This window comes from Streptopelia decaocto (assembly GCF_964273445.1).
Source record: "Streptopelia decaocto genome assembly, contig: HAP1_SCAFFOLD_50, whole genome shotgun sequence".
NCBI classification, from domain to species: Eukaryota; Metazoa; Chordata; class Aves; order Columbiformes; family Columbidae; genus Streptopelia; species Streptopelia decaocto.
Window position 1 is genome coordinate 691,154 of NW_028115722.1, and position 24,238 is coordinate 715,391.

The following is a 24,238-nucleotide window of genomic DNA, read 5'->3' on the forward strand; positions in this document are numbered from 1 at the left end:
AGGGGCTGAGCTTCATGTTGGCTGAGAATCCCACACTGGGGGTAAGGAGCCAGGCACCCTCCGGCCAGACCGTTTGCCCATCCCTGCACCCCAGAGCAGCCTGCAGCTCTCCCCACGCGGGGCTGTTGCCCACCCAGCTGCTTTGGGAGCTGTGACCGGCATGGCCCTGGACAGTCCTGCCTGCCCACGGAGCCCTGGACACGCGCTTGGGTTCAGGGCTTTGGCAAAGCCGCCTGCCCTCAACCCTCCTGCTGTTCTGTCTCCCTCGCCCAGGCCTGGTGCCGCTCTAGGACAGACATACACGGCCCTGTCAGCTATAGAGACATCCAGATCCCTGAGCTGGGACAGCTGCTGGGGCATCTCCTCCTTTTCCAACATTCCTGGGAAGAGGCAAGAACTCTGGCTCGAGATGCAGTGCAGCACCTCGCTGTCTTCTTGGCTGGACAAAACAGTAAGAGAAGTTGTGTTGGGCTCAATTCCTCTACACACAGACATCTCCCAATGGGTCTGCTCCTGTTCCTCACCTCCTTTGTCCTTCCCAGCTGCTTCCCGTAGCATCCCAGCTGCCATTTGCTGCAGCAGCTGAGCGCTCTCCCAAAGTCTGGGATCTGTTCTCTGCTGCTCTCCTTCCTCCCTCCTTTCGGGATCCTGAAGCCCGCTGTTCTGTGGTTCCCAGACCCAAGCATACGGCTGATTGCCGTAACCCAAAGCCATGATTTTCCTGCCAGTGAAGAGCAGGTCTATCTCTGAGTCCTCCTGGCTAGAGCTTCCAGTGCTTGTAGCAAGAAGCTGTTCCTGTACCCTCCAGAATTCTCCTTGACCACTTATGCCCTGCCATCACGAGGGCAGATCTCGGGGTGCTTTGGGAAGCTTGCTGACGAAGCTGCTGTGCTTTACTGAGTTCTCTCTGTTTCCCTGCTGTTCAGACAGGAGGAATCAAGCACGACAGCCCCACTTGGAAGATCCCGACAGCTCCTCTGAGGACTGGCTAAAACCTGACGTCATGGTAAAGAGCTCCTGCTGGCACTCTTGTTGGTGGCACCAGCAGGGGACTCGTGTGAACAAAGGCCTCCACAATCAGGGGGCTGGCGTGGCCTCCCTGTCCCTGCTGAGAGGGTTCCTGCTGTCCCCAAGCAGGGGCGATGCGAGGGCTGCTCTCCAGTGTCCCAGCAGCAGCCCCAGTCCTGCTGGCCACCAGCAACCCCAGGTTCACGGCAGGGCCAGCAGCCTGTGCCCAGGACCCCAACCCTCCTCCCTCTCCCCGGGCCTCTCTTCTCCTCCTCCCCAGCAGTCACTGCTGCCCCTGCTGCCAGTTTTGCTGCGGGCACTGCCGCAGCACTGCCGGGTGGCTCTGCAGGGCTGCTGGCACTGCCCGGCTACGCAGCAGCACCGGGGCACTCGGTGTGACTTGGCTTTGCTGCCTCCCTTCCTCCCTTAGCTCTTTACAGAATACCTCCAGCCTTCTGAGAGGACAGACATGGTCCTGGTGTTCATTGAGGCCATGAACGACTCCAGCACCTTTGGCAAGGAGGCGGCCAGAAACATGCTGGACATGGTCAAGAGAGACTGCGATTTCTGGCTGGTGGATGTAAGTGGCCTTTGGCTGGATTGTCCTGCCCTTCGGCCCTGTCAGGCCTTGTTCCTCCCTCCATCCATCTCTTCCTCTCAAATCCCAGTAAAATGAAGCCACATGGAGGCGGCAGAGAGGGATGGGAAGGACAGATGAGGAAATGGCTGCACTCCAGTGGCAGCACCATCCTCACCTGTGTCTCCTCCAGGTGCCAAAGATCACGAGCTGCATCTATAGAACCCTGGAGTGCATCAGCACGGCACCAGCCCAGCAGAGTGTGGAGTCCCTAATTGTCCCCCTGGCTGACAAGTGCCCTGGGGAGGTGGTGTCGACGCTGCTGACAATCGCACCACCAGGAGACAGGTACCGGCCCCAAAAGCCATGAGGCCTTGTTCCCTGTGGAGAGAGGGGCCCGGAGACCCTCTGGGTGCCAGCACCAAGGAATCCTGCAGGACACCCCCGAGGAGCAGGACCCTCCATCCCACCACGCTTTCCAGCGCTGGGGTCAGCCAGGCCCGCAGCAGCCACAGCTGAGCAAGCCAGCCCAGAGCCCCCTCACTGCGCTCCTGCCAGCCCCACGGGAGCACCAGCTCAGCCTCTGCTGCTGCCCAGGGCATCCCAGGCGTCCTGCAGCGCGGAGCCCGGACACGCTGCTGTGGCCCAGGCTGCCCTGCTGACAGAGCGCTCTCTTGCAGCACTGCCCTGGCACTGTGGGAGGTGATGTTCTCCGTGCCCCAGACCCTGCAGAACGTGTTGAAGGAGCTGCACATCCAACTCCAGGACCGGCACTATAGGGTCCTGTATACACACCGGGAGGACACCGCCATCCTTCGCTTGGCTGTGAGTTACTGGAAGAAGCTCCTGGTGCCCCAGGATCTGCACGGTGCCAGAAGCCCCAGCAGCTCTGCCGGTCGCTCACTGCTGGCTTGCTTTCAGATACTGGCCAGCAGTGATCTGCAAGAGGAGGAGTTTGCTCCAATGTACCTAGTCATGAGGTTTCTGAGGCAACGAAGGCCAACGGTGCTCTCCCTGTTGCTCAGGGGCATGATGACGCTGTCACAGAGAGACGAGATGGTGAGTAGGGTGTCGCCAAGGGCAGCCATGGTGGCAGCCAAGGGCCGGGGCAGTGGGTTCGGGCTTGGCCTTGGCTGGCAGTCAGGCGCTGGGGTGCCTGCTCCAAAGGCCCTCCCTGCCATGGTGGGGCCTGGGGGCTGCCTGGGGAGCTCTCCACACATGGACCTGGTCCCAAAAGGGCAACTCTCTTCTTCATACAGGCCAGAAAGATGAAGGTCATGCTGCCAGACCTGATGTGGGTCCTGCAGTATGGCAATAAGGCCATCAGGATGAAGGCTCTGGTGGTCTTCAGAAACGTGATGCCTCAGCTGGAGAGGGAGGAGGCCAGTCCCATCGCTGTGCTGCTGGCAGAATTTCTCCTGCCCTTCTTTGATGACGTAAGGCTGATGTATAAGGCTGATGTATAAGACTGATGTATAAGCCTGAGCCCCGCGGGTGGGCACTGGACAATGACAGCTGCCCTTCTGCCCAGCCACTCAAAGCAGGGGCTTCTCTCCTTTCTCCCTGGGGCTCTTGTGGGATGGTTTCTGCATTCTGCAGCCCAGCCCAGCTTCTCCCTGCCAGCTGCTCCCACAGCTCCTCCCCACCATGGCTGCTGAGGCTGCTGGGGGATGCTGGGATGGCGCTTTGAGGCACAGGCACTGCCTGAGCAAGTCCCTTGAGTGGCCCTTCACGCACCCAGGGCCGCAGATCTGGCCACAACTGCAGTGTGCACAATGCCGCCCTGGAGCATCTCCCCTCCCATCAGCCATGCAGGAGCTTCTGCTCCCCGTGGGCAGAGAGCTGCTGGTGCTCAGGTCCTACTGTGCTGCTCCCTCCCAGGAGCTGAGCCAGCTGAGAGAGAGCTCCATCAGCTTCTTCAGAGACCTGATGAAGATGGTGGTGCCGAACGACAAGAGGGAGATGAAGAACACAGCGCGACTTGGCCTGCTCCCTCTCTTCTTCCGCATGAGTGACCAAGTGCTGAGTGTGGCCAAGGTACAGATTTCAAAGTCGAGCAGTGATGCAGGGAAGAGACCCCTGGGCGTTTGGGCCAGGGCATGTCCCCACTCCCTAAGGGCAGAATCACCCCAGAAACAAAGCACAGAGCAGGGAGACACCAGGTCTCCTACCCCAGAACGTGGTGCCATCTCCCAGCTTCTGCTGTTCCGTAGGTTGCCAGGGAAGCCCTCCTGGGTGCCGCAGAGCTGCTCAGGTGGAAACAGCTCAAACACCTGGTGCAGACAGAGCAGACATGGCGGATTGGAGAGAGCTTGGTGAGGACAACCCCCAAGGCCCAGGGCCCAGGCTGGACAGGGCTGCCCCACATGTCTGTGCTGTGGGCTCTGCAGATGTGCCTCGCCTGTCCTGCTGCAGCCCCGAGCTGCATCCTTGTTCCCTGTCGTCAAGAACAGAGCCCCCAGGGGCTCTTCCCTCTGCCCCGCAGCCAGCGGGAGGGAGGGCTCTCAGCACCCCTGGGACCCTCGGCCTGTGTCTCTCTCTCAGCCCCACAGGGCTCCTGGCAGGAACACGGGGATGGCCGGGGGGGAAGGGGAATGTGTGTTGTTGTGGGGAGGGACTGGTCCAGCCAGCTGGGGAGGGACAGTGACGTGCTCACACCCTTGTGCTCTCTCCAGCTGGAGCGGGACAGGAGCAGAGCTCAAGAGCTCTTGAGCCTGAGCCTGCCGTACCTGAGGGATGCTCAGGCCAGCTTGCGAGAGGCGGCCGTGAGGTTCATCGGTGAGTCACAGCCCCCAGGTCCCTCTTTCGGCAGCCTGGACCCAGTCCCTGCCACTATCCTGGCACAAGGAGCAGCCCTGTGGCTGCCAGAGCCCCGGCTGCCCCGGACAGGGCCTTGGCCTCCCCTCCCAGCCCTGCCCACGCAGGTGGCCGTGGTGGCCACCTCACTCGGTCCCAGCATCTCGGCTCCTGCTCTCCCCTGGGGTCAGCCCTGATGAGGGGAGGGAGCAGGGGCTGACGGAACTCTGTGCCCAGGGCTGGCTGTGCGGCACCTGAGAGACCCAAGCAAGGAGAGTCTGTCTGAGATCTGCAGCGGTGAGTAGGGAGCGTGGTCGGGAGGGGATGCCTGGGGGTCTCTGCAGCCATGGGAGCTCATCTGGGCTCTGCTTCTTTCTGTTGCAGCCCTTCAGCCCTTGGAGGAGGACAGCGAACCCTCCATCTGCTCCCTGGCAACTAAGACCATTGTCATCGTGTGCTCTTCATGGAAGCGGCCAAGATCTCAATGGACCCTGAGAGCCCTGTGCTGCTGGCGCTAAACCAGGTGGAGGAGCAGCTCCTCTTGAGGAAAATGGCTGGATTTTAATAAAGAGCCCTTCTTGAAGTTGGGTCAGATGTCTGCTTTTCCAAGGACTAGAACCTCTCTGAGTGCTCTGGTACTTTTGAGAGCACAACCCAGGATCATGGGCAAGGGTGATGTAGCAGACAGGAACACTTGCAATGAGCCGTTCCAGCAGCTGAGATGAATATCACCAAGCCACTGAGGTTTGTTCTTGGAGTCACACACAGTAATGTCAAGTTCTGTCTGCCATCCAAGTCTGAGCTGGCCTGGTGAACTCCTTCTGCACCCAGGGGTGTTCAGAGACGGAATCTTTCCCTGTTGCACATAGAGGCCGTACTCTTGGTTTCCCTCTGGCCTCCTGGTGCCACTTCCAAAAGACGGGAGGCACCTCAGCCCTGTGCTGTGTCACCTGCTCTGCACTCATCTGACATGTCCCACATCATGAGGAATGGACATGGGGACCTCAGTTCAAGGAAGCACAACCCAGTGCTGCATTCAGGCGGTTTCCCATAGGATGTTTCTGCCAACATGAAGTGACCTCAAGACACTGTCTGTCCCACAGGCCTTCATGGAACCCCCAGGAATAGCTGATGCTGTTTGTGCTCACTTGGGTACATCTCACCTCACATCCAGGATGTGCGTGCTCACATCTCATCTGTACAATGCAGACATGGACTGCTGACCTAGTCATTCAGTGTCATTCCATGGAGGGAAGAACAATCTCTGTGAGCTGGGAGAGAAGTCAGGGCTGGAAATGGTGGTTGAGAGGGGCCCGTCCATGACGATGCCCTAGGGCAGATTCTGTGGGGTGTCCAGTGAACAGGGGCACAGCCCAGCCCCTGCTCTGCTGGTCCTGCAGGTCTCTGGCAGGAGCCTGGCTGTGAGAGGACACTGCTGTGTGCCAGCCCTGCACACACACACTGTTCAGATGTACAATGGTGTTTGAATCTGTGGGACACTATCGTAAGCATATGCTTGAAGATATAACCCATCGTGTATTGCCCATAGGAGATCACCTTTCTATCTGGAAAGGCTGTTGTGAGGCCAGCTCTGTCACTGCAGTGCCCATTGCCTGTCCCTGCCTGCGCCCACAGGACTGACACACAGCAGGACGGTGACCAAGCTGCCAGAGCACTCAGGCCTTGCACCAACACCAGGGATGAGAAGGAGAGTGTGGGAGTGGAACCAGAACAGCTCTGGAAGAACAAGCGCTGGTGCTCCCTGGCAGGGCTGACATGGAAGAGCTGTTTTCCCCTCCACCCACGCACAGGAACTGTCTCTGCAGCTCCAAAAAGCCCTTGCAGGAAAGATATACCAAAAAACAAGTTGCTAAACAGCCCTTTATTCTGTTTAGAGACAAGGAGAGCACTGCTGCTCATTTAAGCAGCCAACAGTTATAAAAGAAAAGCCAACAGTGAATTAGAAAGGGGATGACAACATTATCACAATAAGAAAAGAACCAACAACACCAGAAAATCCAGTTGACAGGCTGGGCTTGTAATTAGCTACATTAAAACTCCTATATAGAAGAAGATGGGCAGTTTATTGCTTCAGAAAACACTAGGATATGAGTTTCCACAGAGCATCCTTGAGCTGCTGGTTCCTCATGCTGTAGATGAGGGGGTTCACTGCTGGAGGAACCACCGAGTACAGAACAGACACCACCAGATCTAGGGATGGAGAGGAGATGGAGGGGGGCTTCAGGTGGGCAAAGATGCCTGTGCTGAGGAACAGGGAGACCACGGCCAGGTGAGGGAGGCAGGTGGAAAAGGCTTTGTGCCGTCCCTGCTCAGAGGGGATCCTCAGCACGGCCCTCAAGATCTGCACATAGGACACCACAATGAACACAAAACACCCAAATCCTAAACAGACACTAACCACAATAAGCCCAAGTTCCCTGAGATAGGAGTGTGAGCAGGAGAGCTTGAGGATCTGGGGGATTTCACAGAAGAACTGGCCCAGGACATTGCCCTTGCACAGGGGCAGTGAAAATGTATTGGCCGTGTGCAGCAGAGCATTGAGAAACCCAGTGGCCCAGGCAGCTGCTGCCATGTGGACACAAGCTCTGCTGCCCAGGAGGGTCCCGTAGTGCAGGGGTTTGCAGATGGCAACGTAGCGGTCATAGGACATGATGGTGAGAAGACAATACTCTCCTGAAAAAAAAAAAGACAAACAGAAAGACTTGGGCAACACATCCCAAAAAGGAGATGGTCCTAGTGTCCCAGAGGGAATTGGCCATGGATCTGGGGACAGTGGTGGAGATGGAGCCCAGGTCAAGGAGGGCGAGGTTGAGCAGGAAGAAGTACATGGGGGTGTGGAGGTGCTGGTCCCAGGCTATGGTGGTGATGATGAGGCCGTTGCCCAGGAGGGCAGCCAGGTAGATGCCCAGGAAGAGCCAGAAGTGCAAGAGCTGCAGCTCCCGTGTGTCTGTGAACGGCAGGAGGAGGAACTGGGTGATGGAGCTGCTGTTGGACATTGGCTGCCTGTGGGCATGAGGACCTGTGCAAGGAGGAAAAGACAGTGGCATATCAGGGGAGACTTCTCTGAGGAAAATAAACATGCTGTTTCTCATGGAAAACCCCCTCCCTGATGGAGGGATGTTTCCGCTCATTCTGTTTCTACCAACTGAAGAAAAGAGTTCATCACAGTTTAAAATGGAGTTTGGGCATTTAGTTTCCATGAATACAGCTCTGGGGCAAGACCCTTTGAGCTGGTGTCAGAACAAAAACTAACCCACACTCCCACCCCAACCCCAGAGAGCAAGAGCACCAGGGACAGGTGGAACAGGGACAGGGAAGGACACTGCAGTGCTACCAGAAAATAAAGCAAGGACAGAAAGGCAAACGGGCATGCTGTGGAACCTTCTCCTGACCAAGCTGTGCTGCTGCCACTCACATAATGACACTGTAGAGCAAGTACTTTTAGCACCTTCATTGAGTACCACGTTCCAGGACTCCTTCACCTGGAGGTCCAGCTGCTGAGGTGGAGACTTGTGACCTGGACCCCATGGCTTTGGGGCAGAGGGTCTGCTGGGGAGGAGAGGAGACCAGGGGTTGCACTGGGAAATCTGTCTGCACTGCAGGGGATTGCAGGAGGGTCCTGAATCCCCTCCCCAGCATTTCTGGTCCACCTCCTTCTCCCTGCCCATGTCTGTGCTGCCTGCAGCTGTGTCTCTGTCCCTGGGTCTGCTCCCTGTCAGTGTCACAGACCCCGTCCCACCCGCTGTGTGCTCAGCTCTGTCCTGCTCACACCTCCTGGCACTGCCCAGGGGCAGCTCTGTGTGTGCAGGGGCTCAGGAGCAGCTCAGACCAGTCCTAACGAGAACTGGGGTCTCAGTGTCTGCTCCAATGAGAGAAATAAATCCCCATCTCCACTGCACACCCAGACAACCAAGAGTGGAAAACTGAAAGCACAGACTCCTTCCCTTGCAGCTGTTGCTGTCTCAATGTCATTGTTCTGAAGGACCCTCTGCCATGTCTGTGGGGGGATCTGGAGCTCTGAGCAGCCCTGACCCACACAGCCCCTTCAACCCCACAAGCTCCCTGCCTGCCCTGCCGGGGGTCGCTCCTTCCCCCCACAGCTGCTGCCATGGGATCTCCCGGGCAGGCTGAGCGCTGACCCTGGCAGGCGGCAGAGTCCCTGCCCGGCACAGCCCTGGGGTGCAGGGACCCTGCTCTGCAGGACAGCCCTGGGCACCCCTGGGTGCTCACCCGGCTTCACAGCTGTTCAACATGGCCTGACAAGAGCCCCGTCCTTACAGATCCCACAAGCTGTGCCTGTGCCAGTTTCAGGAGATGCCTCCAGGAGCTACAGCTGCACTGCCCTGCACCCAGAGACTTACCATGGCAAGGGCTGCAAAGGTTTCTCCTCCAGTGAGCTCTCAGTCATCCTCCCAGTCCTGCCCACCTTTAATCTCTCTCTGCCTTGCTCGTCTCCTGAGATCCCCAGGCAGAGCCCTCAGCCCTGCTGCGTGTGCAGAGGAGCTGCTCCTGGGCAGAGCTGTCTCTCTGCAGCGCTGCCGCTGCCATGAGCTCCCTCTGTCCCAGGAGCCCAGCCCAGCTCAGCAGCACAGGAGCAGCACAAGGCGCTTTAATGACCCCTCTGGTGGGTTTGGTGCTGAGTCCATGGACCTCAGACCCTGAGGAGAAGCTGAAGAAACTTCTCAAGAAGTCAAAGTCAGATGCAAACTCCAAAGTTTCTTGTAATGTTAATGGGTCCCACTGAGGGACACAACTGAGAAACTGTCCCAGGGTCTGTTTAGAGCAGAAAACTGGAGGCAGTCATGACAGGTCAGGAAAAGCAATGTAAAGGTTTCTCTGATGCTCAGTAAACCTGGATGTGTTTCGTTAACCAAAGGACCAAACCTTGAGTCCCCTTTGGAAATCAGATCCTATCCCTCCCACGTTGCCCAGGGCCCTTCCTGGGACAGTGTCATGTGGGGCTGTGCAAGGCCAAGGGCAGGACTATGGTCCCACCCCTCCCAGGTTCCTGGCTGGGGACAAGGAGGCCATGAGGCCCCTGTGCTGGAAGGACAAGATGTCTCCTCACAGGCACCAGAGGTGCAGACAACAGCCACAGCCAAGGGGAGAAGGAGCTCATGTCTGGTGGGGCTTTCAGCCTCTTTCCATCCCGTGATCATCTCCACGACAGCCTGTCCTGTGCTGTGGCATCCCCTGCATCTCTTTCCCTGCAGGCTGGAGACATCCCCCCTGCTGCCCACCTTGTTCTTGTCTGAGCATCTTCCTTCCTTTGCTGAGGTCTCTCCATCCTCCCCAGCTGCTCCTTGAAGCACAAAGCCTTGGGCTGATGCAGACTCCCTCTGCTGACCTGCTCCACCACAGCACTGCCCTTCCACTCACATTCCTTTCTGCTCATGTCCAGCCTGGACCTCCCCAGCTGCACTTTGGGCCATTATTTCTTTCTCAAGCTCTTTCCCACTATGCAGAAACCTCCATCACCTCTGAAACCGCCCTTCAAGCACTCTCAGGCTACTCCTGCACTGCTGCAGCCTCCCCAGCACTGCTGGGCCAAAGCAGCCCAGGTCCCTCAGCATCCCACACCATGTGCACAAGGTGCTGAACCTTCCTTGGCACAGCCCTGCACTCTCCAGTTCCTCCCTCCTGCTCCAGACTGGGAAGCCGCACACTGGCACACACCCGTGTGTGTGGGTCACACCAGTGCTGAACCGAATGGGATGAGAACTGCAGGTGTCTGGGTCCCCACGCTCCTCCTCATGCAGCCCCGTGTGCAGCTGCCTTGTTCATGGTGAGCGTGCACCACGGGCTGGTGTGGGGACCTTGTAGTGCCCAGGCCCTTCTCCTCAGGGCCACTGAGAACTAGTCATTTAAAATTATCTTATCTTATCTTATATCTTATCTTATCTTATATCTTATCTTATCTTATCTATCTTATCGTATCTATCTTATCTTACCTTATCTTACCTTATCTTATCATGTTATCTTATCTTATTCACAAGGTCTGGACTCCCCCTTGACTGAATCTCCATTTGCTCATCTGTTAAAGTTTCATGCAGACGGCTTATCCTGATGAGGGTGTCTCTCCCAACATAACAGCATGAGGAGTTACAGGACACTATAAATATCATCTCCTGGGGAAACAGTGGGGCCTTGGGTGTCTGGTGCTCATAATGCCAGAGGTCTGGAATCAAAGAGAGAGTTTCTGTTCATGTGGGAGAACAGCAGGAATGTGTGGAGCTCTGAGCTGTTAATATGTGCATGCAGATTGTTTATCCTGATGTGTTGTCTCTCCCAACATAACAGTATGAGGAGTTATAGGATAATATAAATACCATCTCCTGTAGAAACCTTAGAGTCTTGGGGCTCTGGTGCTCATAATACCGGAGATCTGGATTTAGAGAGCAAGTTTCCGTTCATATGGAAGAGCAGCAGGAATGTGTGGAGCTCTGCCTGGGCACAGACAATGTCAGCTGAATGTTGAGGAGTCAGCATGAGAGGGCAGAACAACATGGGCAGTGTTGTGGTCACTGGACATCAGCTACAGACTCACTGGTGAGGAAGAGGAATGAGGTGAGGCCTCCTTCAGACAAATGAAAGAAGCCTCATGTTTCCAGGGCCGTGTCCTCATGGCAGACCTGAGATATCAGAGTATCTACAAGGTACCAGCCATCCAGGAGGGTTTTGGAGCTCATTGACAACATCTTCCTGACATGGGTGACTGAGGAGTCAGTGGGGTGGGGTGCCCTGTGGGACTTCACACTTACAAACCAGAAAGAGTTGGTCAGGATGGAACAGTCAGGGATGGGAAAGTGGAGCTGAGGCTCCTGGGAGATGAGAACAAGGCCAAGAGCAGGATTTCAGGAGAGCAGGATTTGGCCTGCTGAGGGACCTGCTTGGGTCCTGTGGGATATGACCTTGGTGTCTGCAGTGCTTTTTCTCACCAGGATCTGGAACTGGGAAACAAGGAAGGGCGGTGAGGGATGTGAACCTCAGTGTCCAGCTTGTCTGTTGTGACCAGGAAACAGGGGGTCCCAGACACCAGAGGGGAGGGAGGAAGGCCAGCAGCAGAGCACAGGCTGGTGGGCTCCAGAGAACACTTAGACATACTGGGGGATGGCGGCCAATAAAGGTGGTGACGTGGAAGTCGTTCTGAAGGGTGAAGGAGCTTAAGAAATCTGATCAGCCTTAGAGGACAGCCTGCTCCAAGCACAAGAATGATCTCTTCAAATACCCGTGAAAAGAACCATTTATCTCATGAGACTGTTTGCCTGAACTGATGCAGCTGGGCAAAAAGGCAGCACACAGGAGGTGGAAGCAGGGGAAGCTGCAAAGGAGGAATTGAGAAACGTTGGCCATGGATGTGGGGATGATGCCAAAGCTGCCCTGGACTTGATACCTGGACTGGAAGGGCAGCAAGATGAGCTGACGGAGCTTCACTTGCTGTGGAAGAATAGACAGGGTGATCATGGGCCTGCTGCTGAACTTCATAAGAGTAGAATCAGACAGGACTGAGGTTCTTCATGGCTTCTTTGCCTCCATCTTCACCAGCAAGGTCTCTGGGGACTTTGTTCCTGAAGGCAGGAGTCTGGAGAACACCCAGCAGTGGATGGGGCTCAAGTCAGAGGTGACCTGAGCAAACTCAGACACCATTACAGAACAGGAGATGGGTCACTTGACCAGCTCCCTGAACACAAGTATCACTGTGCTGTGACATCTGAGGTTGCCAAGAGAACCCACCTTTGATCCAGAGAAGTGTGACTCCTCTTGAGGTGTTCTCGACTATCTCCTCATTCAAGTGGTGATTTAGGCACCCACTTTTCTGACCTATTCAGTCTTCTCAGGACACGTTCCACATCAATATGAACTGGAGTCTGCTGATACCACCTGTTCTGGAAAGGGAGGGAAGGGTGAACAGGGAAAAAATAGAATAAATTTGGCTTTATTGCTCTTTATTATTGAAATGCTCTGTGTTAGGTTATTCCTGAAATCTCCCTAATCATCCACACCAGACTGGAAGCCTTTAGGAAAATGATGCACAGAGCCTTGGCATTTAAGGGCATTTTACATGTTAGTGAGCCCTCTGCTGCCATGATCCTGAACTGCAGATACTGAAAGAATGAACAAACCTCTAGTGAAGTGAAAGGCAGAAGGAAACCCCAAGATCTGAGGGTGTTTGGGATCCCATGAAGGGCCATCACTGACACAGCTATGAAGGAAACAACCAGTGCAGGTCCCTGTCCCTGGAGGCTGGTGAAGGCAAGACTTGGAGACACTGGTTACAGGTGGTGAGGGCCATGTGGAGGTGGCTCTGATGCCATGTGAGCCCTTAATGTTTGTTCATCACCAGAATGGCTGAGCCCTGCCCCCTGGGACTTGGTAGATTTTTCTCAAATGTTTTTCAAGGCTTTTTCTGTGGTCAGTGTGAGTGTTCTGTGTTTTGGGGTGGGTTTTATGTCAAGTCCTGTTGCTTTAACTGCAAGGCTCTGGATTTCTGTGGAGTTGGAAATGCCCGTGAATTCCCCATAACTCATCCAGCTTCTTTCATACACTTGGCAATGGTCATCAGTTACCTCAGTGTCCCAGTCCCACATTTGCTTGAATCCCCTATTTAGATCCACACCCCGTCACTCCAGGAGGTTCATGCATCCACCAGGCTCATGGATGATTCCTGAGGACCATCCAAGTGTGGGCAGTGTAAGAGAGGAGCAGAGCAGGGTCAGCTCATGGGCCATGACTGAGCACAGCCACCCCAGCAGCAGCTGTTCCCCATCTCCCGGGAACAGCCATGCCCACAACATGCAAATGGCACTGCCATACATGATTAGCCCAAGAGAGGCCTTTCTTCCTTCCATATTCCCAGGAAAATCTTCCTCCTGTTCCTCCTCCACCTGCAGACATCAACTGTTTTCCATTTCTGGGCTCAGACATGGCTGGAAGGGTTCACTAAAGCCATCAACCATCTCATTGCTTCTCTCTGACATGCCCTGACCCTCTCCCACACCTACAATGGCCAATCACGGCTGCTCAGGCCTCCTGCTCTTCAGAAGAGGCCTCGAGCTTCTTGGTTTTTCCTGGTGCTTATTATGAACTTCCTCGCTCTCTCCAGAGTTCATGGTTACATTTCTTGTCCATAACAGCCCCTTTATGACCATGTTTCTCTAAATGGTTGTGTTTTTATGATCATTTGTGCAGAAAGGGCAGTCACAGGACAGCACCCAATATGTCAAAACTGATGCCGAGTGAAATGCCGTAAAGCCCTGATGAGTTCCCCCTGTGTCTGTGTCTCTCCTGGAAGGAGTCTGTCCTGAGAAGGGGATCCAGCTCCTGCCACTCTCTGCAGAGGCACATGAGCAGTGTCCATCACCTGGAGACACAAAGGGTGACGTTTGCCAGACCACCCTTCATCTGAACCACTTAGATGTGTGCTTGTGGATGGGGTATGGAGCCTTATAGTGCAAATACCTATTTGTCATTGCCAGAGGGGCTACCACAGATGCAGTGTACTATTTTACAGATATGGAAATATAAGCATATACGACTGACATTCCTAGACATATTACACAAACACTTGAAGGATTATTCATGCCTTTTAACACGATTATCCACAGAAGCCCCACCAGCTTTGCATCTCAGGAAATGAGATCCGGAGTTCAAGGGCAGGATGGTTTGGGCTCTGTGCTGGGATCTGGAAACTGAAACGTGCTCCCATCTCCCAGCCCCCTGCCCTCCTCAGTGAGGGTGTGAGACATTCTGCCAGCGAGGGCTGAACTCACAGCCGTGACCAGTATCTTATGTCCAACTGCAGCCAGTGGTGTCCTGCCAGCTCAGGATTGGAGCTTCCATTGCTGGAGGTGTTTAAAAGACATGCAGATGTGGCACTTTGGGATATGGTTTAGTGGTGGACTTGGCCGTGTTTGATTTACGATTGGACTACATGTTCTTAAGGGTCTCTTCCAGCCTAAATGATTCTCTGATTCTCTGATTTGGGTTGAAACCATTTCAGTTCCATCACCTCCAGGTTCCCTCAGAGGCTGCTGTTGTGTGGCACAGCTGTCCTGGCTCTCCAGGCAGGTTGGGCACTGGGTTGGTGTCTGCATTGGCAGTTTTCCCCTTCCTGGGGTAAAAGGCTGTTGAGCAGAGACAGTTGTAGAGATTTGGGTCACAGGGTTTGCAGCAAACCTGTCAAACTATGAGCAGGATCAGCTTTGGAACCCAGGAAAAATGGAGATGCTCTGAAGGATGTTTGTGAACAGTGGTGCTGTCACTAGTAACAGTAACAGGGAACTCCTCATTCACACTGATGATGACGATGATTTAAATCTCTTTAATTTCAGTCCTAACAGTCATTCTTGCTTTTCAAAACATCTACAACACCTCAGTAGTTGAGTCTTGAAAGAATTTCTTAGAACAATGCTTTTTCTCTCACTTCTTTTTTGTTTTAATCATTTGAAGAGTACACCTCTTGGACAGAATTACCCGAAAATTGTGCTTCTTTCATTATTTTTATACCTTTTAATTATTTCTTATGTGGTGTGATGTGGAGGTTGCATAGGAGAACAGTTTCTTTTTGAGACAAAGAAGGCCAAGGAACAGATCCCAGGTCAGTGCAAAGGCACAAAGGAAGCCAGAATCTTTATGTGTGTGCACTGACACACACTGTCACCTGCATTTCCAGTCTCTGCAGTCCCAACAGTGCAGCAGAGTCTGGAGTTCTGAGCTCCCTCATCTGCCCTGTGTGACACGTGTAAAATGAAACTACCCCAGTCCAATGGCTGGTTTTGATTCTCTTCAGCCTGAAGCACCACATAGGTCAGGAGACAAGCCAGGATACCCAACCAGGACTCACATACCCTTCACGTAGATTGTAGGTGTTCCCTGGCATCTCAGCAGACATGTCATGCTGATATCTGGGTGCAAGGAGCTGGTCAAGAGCCTCGTCTCCACTTCTATAATGATGGATTTATGTCTGGCTGATGTGCTGACTCTGTACATGGATGCTGACACCTCTTGAACAACCTGCTCTGAAAGGGTTAACAACACAGGCTGTTCTTTCTGGAGAGGCATTAGGACAGCAAAAAATAAGATCTTGGCTCAGGGCAAAAGAAAAAGGATGGAAAAGATGTGGTCAGGGCTGTTTGGGGGCACTTGTAAAGCAGCCCTGCACCTCATGTGAATTACTTCTGTGCTCAGGGGGAACCTGAAAGCTTTGTCTAAACTGAAATCATGAAGGGTGTCGGGGGTCAAGACCCCGGCATGGGTTCGGGTCTACGGCGACGGAGGAAGAAATGCGGCCATCCGATGCGGATGATAAACATGCTTCAATTTATTGATACAGAGCACAGACCTTTATAGTGGTTCTATTAATTATGCCTACTCGTCAAACACCGATTTGATAGCATACGTAATGAGCCCATCCCAACATACATAATGAGTCCATCCCCTTCTGTGGCCCCCCTGGTATGTGAATTCCCTCGTTATCTCGGAGCTGCCTCCTGAGACTTGTTTATCCAGGCCTTTCTCAGGAGCTGCCTCCTGAGACTTGTTTATCCAGGCCTTTCTCAGGCAGTACCTTCTCACTTACCCTTGCTCAGCTCATGCTAACTGAGGCCTACTCATGCTAACTAGAAGAGATCCTCTCCGTAGAGAGGGTCTCATGCCCTTTCTCTCTTGGCCATTCTCCAACAGAAGGGGATAAAAGGACAGTGTCATTCAGGCTCAAAGAGACCTCGGGAGGTTTCTTGACCAGCCTCTGCTCAAAGCAGCGTCAGACCAGATTACTCAGGACTTTATCCAGACACATCTTGGTCACTTTCTGGGACAGAGTGGGTGCGCACTCCTGGGAAACAGCTTCCAGTGCTTGACTGTCCTCATGACTGGAAAGTTTCTCCCTTTCTACAGCACCTTTCCAAGCCCAACCATCCAGATTGTTTTTTACTCATCTACTTGCACACTGACACAGACCATTATATCCTACCTTGGGTACAAGAACATTGTGGGGGATGATGCTGAATGCCTTGCTGACTTCCAGGTAACAGACCACCACTGCTCTGCCCACGTCCACAACCTTGTCCTTTCCTCACAGAAAACAAAGAGGATGGACAGGCACAACCTGCCCTGGGTAAACCATGTCACCGTCTCTTCCAGACTCCCAGAAATGGGGTCCCAGTGGACATGCTCTGGGGCACAGCCCTTAGTTCCCCTGCTCACCCATTGGCCATTTTGAAAAGTGCACACACTGTGTGAGAGCTGCCAGTGGTCAGGGAGTCCCCCCAGTCTCCATGAGCTTTCACAGATGGTGGAGAGTGGCCTCACTGTGACATCGTCCTGCTGTCCCAGCTCCTGGGATGCTGCCCCTGCTGTCCCATAGACTGGAGAGGATTGTGTTAGTTCCAGTGACCTCTGACTTGGTCCCCATGCACTGCTGGTTGTTTTGACTCCAGCCACAGAGATCTGAGAGACCTTGCTGCTGAAGAGGGAGAACAAGAGGACACAGGGATTCTCACCTCTTATTATATTCTTCAGTGGCCACACAGCATCTTTGTTTCTCCTTTAACTGTTCCTGCTGTAGTAACAGCTCATTATGGGGCCCTTGAATTGCCTTACAGGTCTGGACTGAGCTTTGATCTGGACTGTTGCTGTGCTTGGAGGCTGCTGTCCTTGCAGACCAGATGAACTCACTCCTGCCACCCTGCCTGGCAGTTCATTCCATCCGTGTCACAGCTCTGTCTGCAGCACTGACAGCTCCAGCTCCCCCAGTCAGGTCCCTGGCTGAGGACATTGCTTCACATCTGGGCTGAGCCACCCCAGCTGTGGCACCAGCCCAGCTCTGACCTGCCACAAGAAACCTGGTACCAAGTGTCCAAGAGCCCATGTGTGCAAAGGCTTTGCTGCAGAGAACAGACATGACATGGCCAGAGATTGATGAATGTCTCTCTAGACATAGGAGTATAAAACCAGAATAAAATGCCTGAACTCATTCAACTGAAGATATTCCTCCCCCGGCTTGGAGGAATGAGACCCTTTGCTGTAATATTCCTGGTGTCCTGTCTAATGATGTGACAAGAAAATATGATTCTCATACTGATTTATTTCTTAAAATTAAAAATACTATGCTGGAAAGAAGTGTCTCTGAAGAGGAGAGAGAATCAACATCACTGATTACTTCAACTTCAAAGTTGTGCCATTGGAGCCCCAGAGACACCTGGAGGAGCCCAGAGGGGACAGAGAAAGGGACATCATGGGCTGCTCCTGTGCTGCTGAGCTGGGCTGGGCTCCTGGACACAGGGAGCTCATGGCAGCGGCAGCGCTGCAGAGAGACAGCTCAGCCCAGGAGCAGCTCCTCTGCACACGCAGCAGGGCTGAGGGCTCTGCCTGCAGCACCGAGGGCACAGGAGCCAGGCAGAGAGAGATTAAAGGCAATGTGGGGTGGTTGGTTGCTGAGGATTCAATGAGACAAATCACAGTTCTAACACGGTAAGTCTCTGGCTGTAGGACAATGCAGCTGCATTTCCTGGAGGGAGACCCTAAGCTGGTACATCCCACAATTTACAATTTATCTGTCAGGGTTCTCACAGTATCTCTGTTGTAGAGAAGAACACACTCCAGAGCAGGGCTTCCCTGCTGCACTGTCAGAGGGACAGGGAATGATGACAACTTCTGCTGAGGGTGACTGCAGGGGGAGCACCCAGGGGTGCCCAGGGCTGTCCTGCAGAGCAGGGTCCCTGTCTGGGGGAGATCCCCATGGTGCTGTGAGGACAAGCTGTGGGGGGAAGAAGCATCCCCGATAAGGGCAGGAAAGGTGCTTCTGCTGTGGAGAGGGTGCTGTGTGGGTCAGGGCTGCTCACACATCCAGATCACCCCCAGGATTTTTCTAAGGTGATGCCCAATGATAAGATCATTGCAAGGTTTATCAGACAGATAAGGTGCTTTCCTGAGCCTGTCTTTTCAGTTTGCTCTCCCAAGGGGTGGGGGGGGCAGCAAAGGATAAAATGAAAATGAGCTCTCATGCTTAAACAAGTCACTGAGACTCCTGAACTGCAACTCTGAGTGATCAGTACATCTACCAGAAGGCTCATGTCATCCCTTCACCACCCCTCTGCCTGTGCACAGCACCTGCATCACCTTGGCTGGACCCGTCAGCCTTAGTCTGACCTGTCCTGTTTTCCAGCCTGCAGACAGGAAGATGCCCCCAGGCAGTGCCCTGTGAACAGGCAGGATCTGTAGGGCCAGGGGGAGGGCACAGAGGGTGGGATGGTCTGTGAGCACTGACAGGGAAGAGACATGGACAGGGAAACACCTCCCAGGGGAGAATCTCCAGGCAGCAGGGAAATGATCAGAAATGAGAGGAAACGGAACCCGGAATTGTTATGGGAGGGAGAAGAGAGAAAAGTCCCTGTGATCCCCTGCAGGTCAGATCCCTCCTGTGAGCAGCCCCCTGGCCTCCTCTCCCACCCAGCAAAGCCTCTGCCCTCAGGGCCGGGGGCTCCAAGGCATGAAGCAGCTCCTGTGCAGCCAGAGCTCCAGTTCCTCTGCAGAGCACAGGGGTGAGAGCAGCTGCCCGGCAGTGTTGGTGTCTGGGAGGTGGCTGCACAGCTGGGGAAGGGTGACGCTGTCTGAGTGCCCGGCTGCCTCTGCCCTGGCCTCTCTCACCCCCACCCTCACCGCATTTTCCTTCTTGCTCCCCTGCTCTGGGTCACTGCTGTTGGGATCTTGTTCTTGCTGTCAGGCTCTCTGGGGATGGCAGTTTCAGCTGCAGAGTCACAGCCTGATCTTGTGGGTCCTTTCCTGCAGGTGTGTCCATGGGCACACGTGTCCCAGCTTTGCTCTGACCTGTGGGGAGTGGGCAATGCAGTCTGTGGGGCTGGGGAATGAGCTGAGTCTCCCTCAATCAAATGCCATCATTAGGACTCTTGGCTGTCTTGTTGATGTTTCCTTCCAAGCTGTGAGCGTCCCTCCAGGATGCAGACCTGTCCTACGGCATCTCTGTGTTATCTGAAAGGCTCATGGAGAAGCACAGAGATGCTACAACGGATAAAATGCTGTTTGGTTTGTGAAATGAGCCGTGTCTGTCCTGGGCTAAATGTGGAGTGCTGAGACCTTAGGAAAGGGTGAGACCTGTCATGGTCTGAGGTGGGTCCCTCTGCTCTCAGCAGTGCCTGGTGGCTTTTCAGGGTAACATGGGAGTGTGATCAGTCTCCATCTCAGAAAGGTGCCAGCCCAGGGCAGCTGGAGCAAGAGAGAGGGACAGAGCAGCTGCCCTCACTCTGCACTGACCCACAGGCATCCTCTGGTCTCTCAGGACTCGCTCTGTTCTCCCTGAGTGAAGCAGAAATGCTGAGGGTTTCTGACACCCAACAACACTCCCCAGGGTGGGAGGGGAGATGGAGTTGTAGAAACCCCAAACCTCTCCAAATCAGTTTCTCAGGCCCGGGGGTACAGATGCTGACAGTCCCTTCTGCACCAGGAGCGGTTCCAGCTGACAAAGCTGAACCCCAGGACTGGCCCCTGCCCACCCAATCACACAGGGTCAGGCTGACTCCTCAGGAGCCCCTGGGCAAAGACCCTGCTCTTCATTGCACACTCATCAAGCACCGACAAGAGCTCCAGCCAGGACGTTCTCCTGGAAAAAGAAAAGTGTCTCCTTGTGTGACGGCGTGGGAGGGTCTGTGGTAAATGGCTTTGGTTTTTCCCAGAGAAGTCTCAATCTAAACCTTTTCCTCCTTGCACAGGTCCTCATGCCCACGCTGTCTGAGTGCCTGGCTGCCCCCATAGGCAAAATCAGCCAATGTCCAACAGCAGCTCCATCAGCCAGTTCCTCCTCCTGCCGTTCACAGACACATGAGAGCTGCAGCTCTTGCACTTCTGGCTCTTCCTGGGCATCTACCTGGCTGCCCTCCTGGGCAACAGCCTCATCATCACCACCATAGCCTGGGACCAGCACCTCCACACCCCCATGTACTTCTTCCTGCTCAACCTCGCCCTCCTCGACCTGGGCTCCATCTCCATCACTGTCCCCAAATCTATGGCCAACTCTCTGTGGGATACCAGGGTCATTTCCTATGCAGGATGTGCTGCCCAGGTCTTCTTTTTTTGTTTCTTGTTTCGTGCAGAGTATTCTCTTCTCACCATCATGGCCTACGACCGCTACGTTGCCATCTGCAAACCCCTGCACTACGGGACCCTCCTGGGCAGCAGAGCTTGTGTCCACATGGCAGCAGCTGCCTGGGCCACTGGGTTTCTCAATGCTCTGCTGCACACAGCCAATACATTTTCACTGCCCCTGTGCAAGGGCAATGCCCTGGGCCAGTTCTTCTGTGAAATCCCCCAGATCCTCAAGCTCTCCTGCTCACACTCCTACCCCAGGGAAGCTGAGCTTCTTGTGGTTAGTCTCTTAGCAGTATTTGGGTGTTTTATTTTCATTCTTTTCTCCTATGTGCAGATCTTCAGGGCCGTGCTGAGGATCCCCTCTGAGCAGGGACGGCACAAAGCCTTTTCCACCTGCCTCCCTCACCTGGCCGTGGTCTCCCTGTTTGTTAGCACAGGTATGTTTGCCCACCTGAAGCCCCCCTCTATCTCCTCCCCATGGCTGGACCTGGTGGTGTCTGTTCTGTACTCGGTGGTGCCTCCAATAGTGAATCCCCTCATCTATAGCATGAGGAACCAGGAGCTCAAGGATGCTCTGTGGAAACTCGTATCTTAGTGTTTTCTGAAGCAATAAACTGCTCATCTGCTTCTACATAGAAGTTTTAATGGAACTTAGTGCAGCAGATTAGTGCAGCTTGTCATCTGTATTTGCTGTTGTTGTTGGCGTTTTTTATCCTGATAATGTTGTCATCCCCTTTCTAAATCATTGTCTGCTTTTCTTTTATAACCCCTGGTTGTGTAAATGAGGAACCATGATCTGTGTGTATTTAAACAAAGTAACGGGTCCTGTAGTGACTTGATTTTCACTATATCCTTCCTGCAAGGCCTTTTGGAGCTGCAGGGACAGTTCCTGTCCATGGGAGGAGGGGAAAAGAGTCCAGCATGGCAGCCCTGCCAGGGAGCACCAGCGCTTGTTCTTCCAGAGCTGTTCTGGTTCCACTCCCACGCTCTCCTTCCCATCCCTGTGTTGGTGCAAGGCCTGAGTGCTCTGGCAGCTTGGTCACCGTCCTGCTGTGTGTCAGTCCTGTGAGCGCAGGCAGGGACAGGCAATGGGCACTGCTGTCACAGAGCTGGCCCCTGAACAGCCTTTCCATAACGAAAGGTGATCTCCTCAGGGCAGTGCATGATGGTTTATATCTTCTTGCAAAGTTTCTCTCAAGCATATTCCTACAAAAGTCACCCACAGATGAAACCCCAGTGTACAGCTGAACAGTGTGTGTGTGCAGGGCTGGCACACAACAGTGTCCTCTCACAGCCAGGCTCCTGCCAGAGACCTGCAGGACCAGCAGAGCAGGGGCTGGGCTGTGCCCCTGTGCACTGGACACCCCATGGAAGGAGCCTCAGGTCAGTCATCATGGACTGGCCCCTCACAACCACCATTTCCAGCACTGGCTTCTCACCCACAGAGGTTGTTCTTCTCTTCATGGATGGACACTGAATGAATAGTTCAGCAGTCTGTGTTGCTTTGCAGAGATGAGATGTGAGCACGCACATCATGTGTGTGAGGTGACATGAACACGAGTGAGCACAAACACCATTCCTTGGGGTTCCATGAAAACCTGTGGCACACACAAGGTCCTGAGGTCACTTCCTGTTGGAAGTAACACCCCATGGGAAACTGCCTGAATGCAGCACTGGGTTGTGCTTCTTTAATTGTGCTCCCCGTGTCCATTCCTCATGACATGGGACATCTCAGATTAGTGCAGAGCAGGATGACACACCAGAGCTAAGGTGTCCCCTACCCCTTTGGAGTGGCAACGGGAGGCCAGAGGGACAATGTGACTTCTGCCTCTGTGTGTAAAAGGGACAGACTCTGTCTCTGAGCATCCCTGGGTGCATAAGGAGTCCTGAGACCAGCTGAGATATGGATGCCTGATGGAACCCTGGCATTTCTGTGTGTGACTCCAGGAACAACCCTCAGTGGCCCATTGAGATTCATCTCAGCTGCTGGGACAGGCTCATTGCAAGCGCTCCTGTCTGCTCTGTCACCCTTGCCTGTGATTCTGGGTTGTGCTCTCAAAAGTAAGACAAAGTGGTAAGAGGGTTTCCGAGGTCTTTGGAAAAGGCAGATATCGAACCCATCTGCATGAAGAGCATGAAGGAGAATTAATGGCTGATCAACCTGCCACCACACCCAGAATTTTGCAGGGTCACAGACATGGTGTTCCTTGGTGTCCTAGTAGCCAGATCAGGGATCTCTGGGCTGGAGAATTGGAAGCTGGGTGGGAAGTTGGCTGGACAATCAAGCCAAATGTCATCAGCGGTACAAAGCCCTCCGTGCAGCCAGTTACTAGTAGCATCCCTCAGTGGTCAGCACTTGGACCAACACTGTTAAACGTCTTTATTCTCCCTCTGTATGATGTGACAAGTGCACTTTCACCTTCTCTGTGGATGATGCATAGTTGTGAGGAACCCTTGAACAACCTCACCTGGTTAACCCTGCCTGGAGCAGGACAGTGAGACAAGTGAGACAAGGGCTCTCTTCAAACCTGAAGTTATTCTGTGATTCAATGAATCTTTCCCTTGGAGAGGATTTTGAAGGTAGAATAGGCAGAGGAAGAATAAAAAGAATAAAAGACAGAAAAGGAGTTCTAAATGTTGTCAACAAAAATACAGCAGTTCCTCTGAAGAGTGTTTTTCAACTCAAATCTCTAGTAGGGAATATATTTGATAAATTTGATAAAACAAGTATACTTTTATCTGATCGGGTCCTGGGCCATAAAAAAGGTGATGGATAGTTATGGTATTATGAGGTCAGTTGTGTCTCAGACACTCATAATCCAGGCAGAATCATGTGGCTGTGAAGGGGACAGTGAGGTCAGTTCTGTCTCTGGAGGTGACAGCCCAGCAGCAGGGACATGGCTGGGAAAGAACCTCTGCCTAAGTATGACAGATCCTTCCCAGGAAGAGGCCTTGGAGACAGGTTGTGACATCCATCCCACCTGAGAACATGATGGGACAGCAGCAGGGATATGGTCATATGTATCAGAGAAGCTGAAAGGCCAGCAGCACTTATGGGATTTAGGAGATCATGGTGGGGTTACTTCTCTCTGGTCAAGTGCAAGACCACATGAAGAATAACAGGTTGGGATCTCTGCTTGATTGACAGTTTCTGAGGTGGTAAAGCTTTCTCAAGTAGTGGGAAAAAGCAGCAGAGAAAAAAAACCAAAGCCACCAAATGCAGATGGGGAAGTGGAGACTGGCTATCAGGAGTAAGAAATGTCACTGGAAGGGCAGTGCTGTGGGGCAAGAGGTGACCCAGAGGGAGCTGGATCAGCCCATGGTTTGTGTTCCAAAGAGCAGCCAGTGAGGGTGCAGACACAGCAGGGAAGGTGCAGAAATGCTGGGCTGAGAGCAGGTGGGGAAGCGAGATGGGTGTCTGCAGCCTGCAGGGAAAGAGGGGCAGAGGTAGACTGGAAGGGACCCACAGAACCCAGGTCTCTGTCCCCTTGGCCATGGCAGTTGTCTCTGCCACTGAGGCCCAGGAGAAGACATGTTGTCTTCATGGCACTGGGGCCTCGCTGCCTCCTTGCAGCCGCTTGGGGAAGCTGGAAGTTGTTGTCCCAGTGTTGTCCTTCCCTGGGCCTTGCACACCCACATCCCACAGTCCCAGGAAGAGCCCTGAGCCATGTGTGAGGGACAGGATCCCCCTTCCCATTGCCTGGAGGTCATGGCTTCTCCTTTCTGCTTCAGAAA

General features: G+C 53.8%; 2 pseudogenes across 2 annotated transcripts; one reads left to right on the plus strand and one right to left on the minus strand.

The window, feature by feature from the left end:
* Positions 1–6,482: 6,482 nt before the first annotated feature.
* LOC309452651 (olfactory receptor 14J1-like) lies at positions 6,483–7,398 on the minus strand (annotated as a pseudogene). The gene has a single exon. The product of its transcript is annotated as an olfactory receptor 14J1-like (transcript).
* A 12,785-nt stretch (positions 7,399–20,183) lies between these two features.
* On the plus strand, positions 20,184–21,098 carry LOC309452652 (olfactory receptor 14J1-like; annotated as a pseudogene). Its single transcript has one exon. The product of its transcript is annotated as an olfactory receptor 14J1-like (transcript).
* Positions 21,099–24,238: the final 3,140 nt, after the last annotated feature.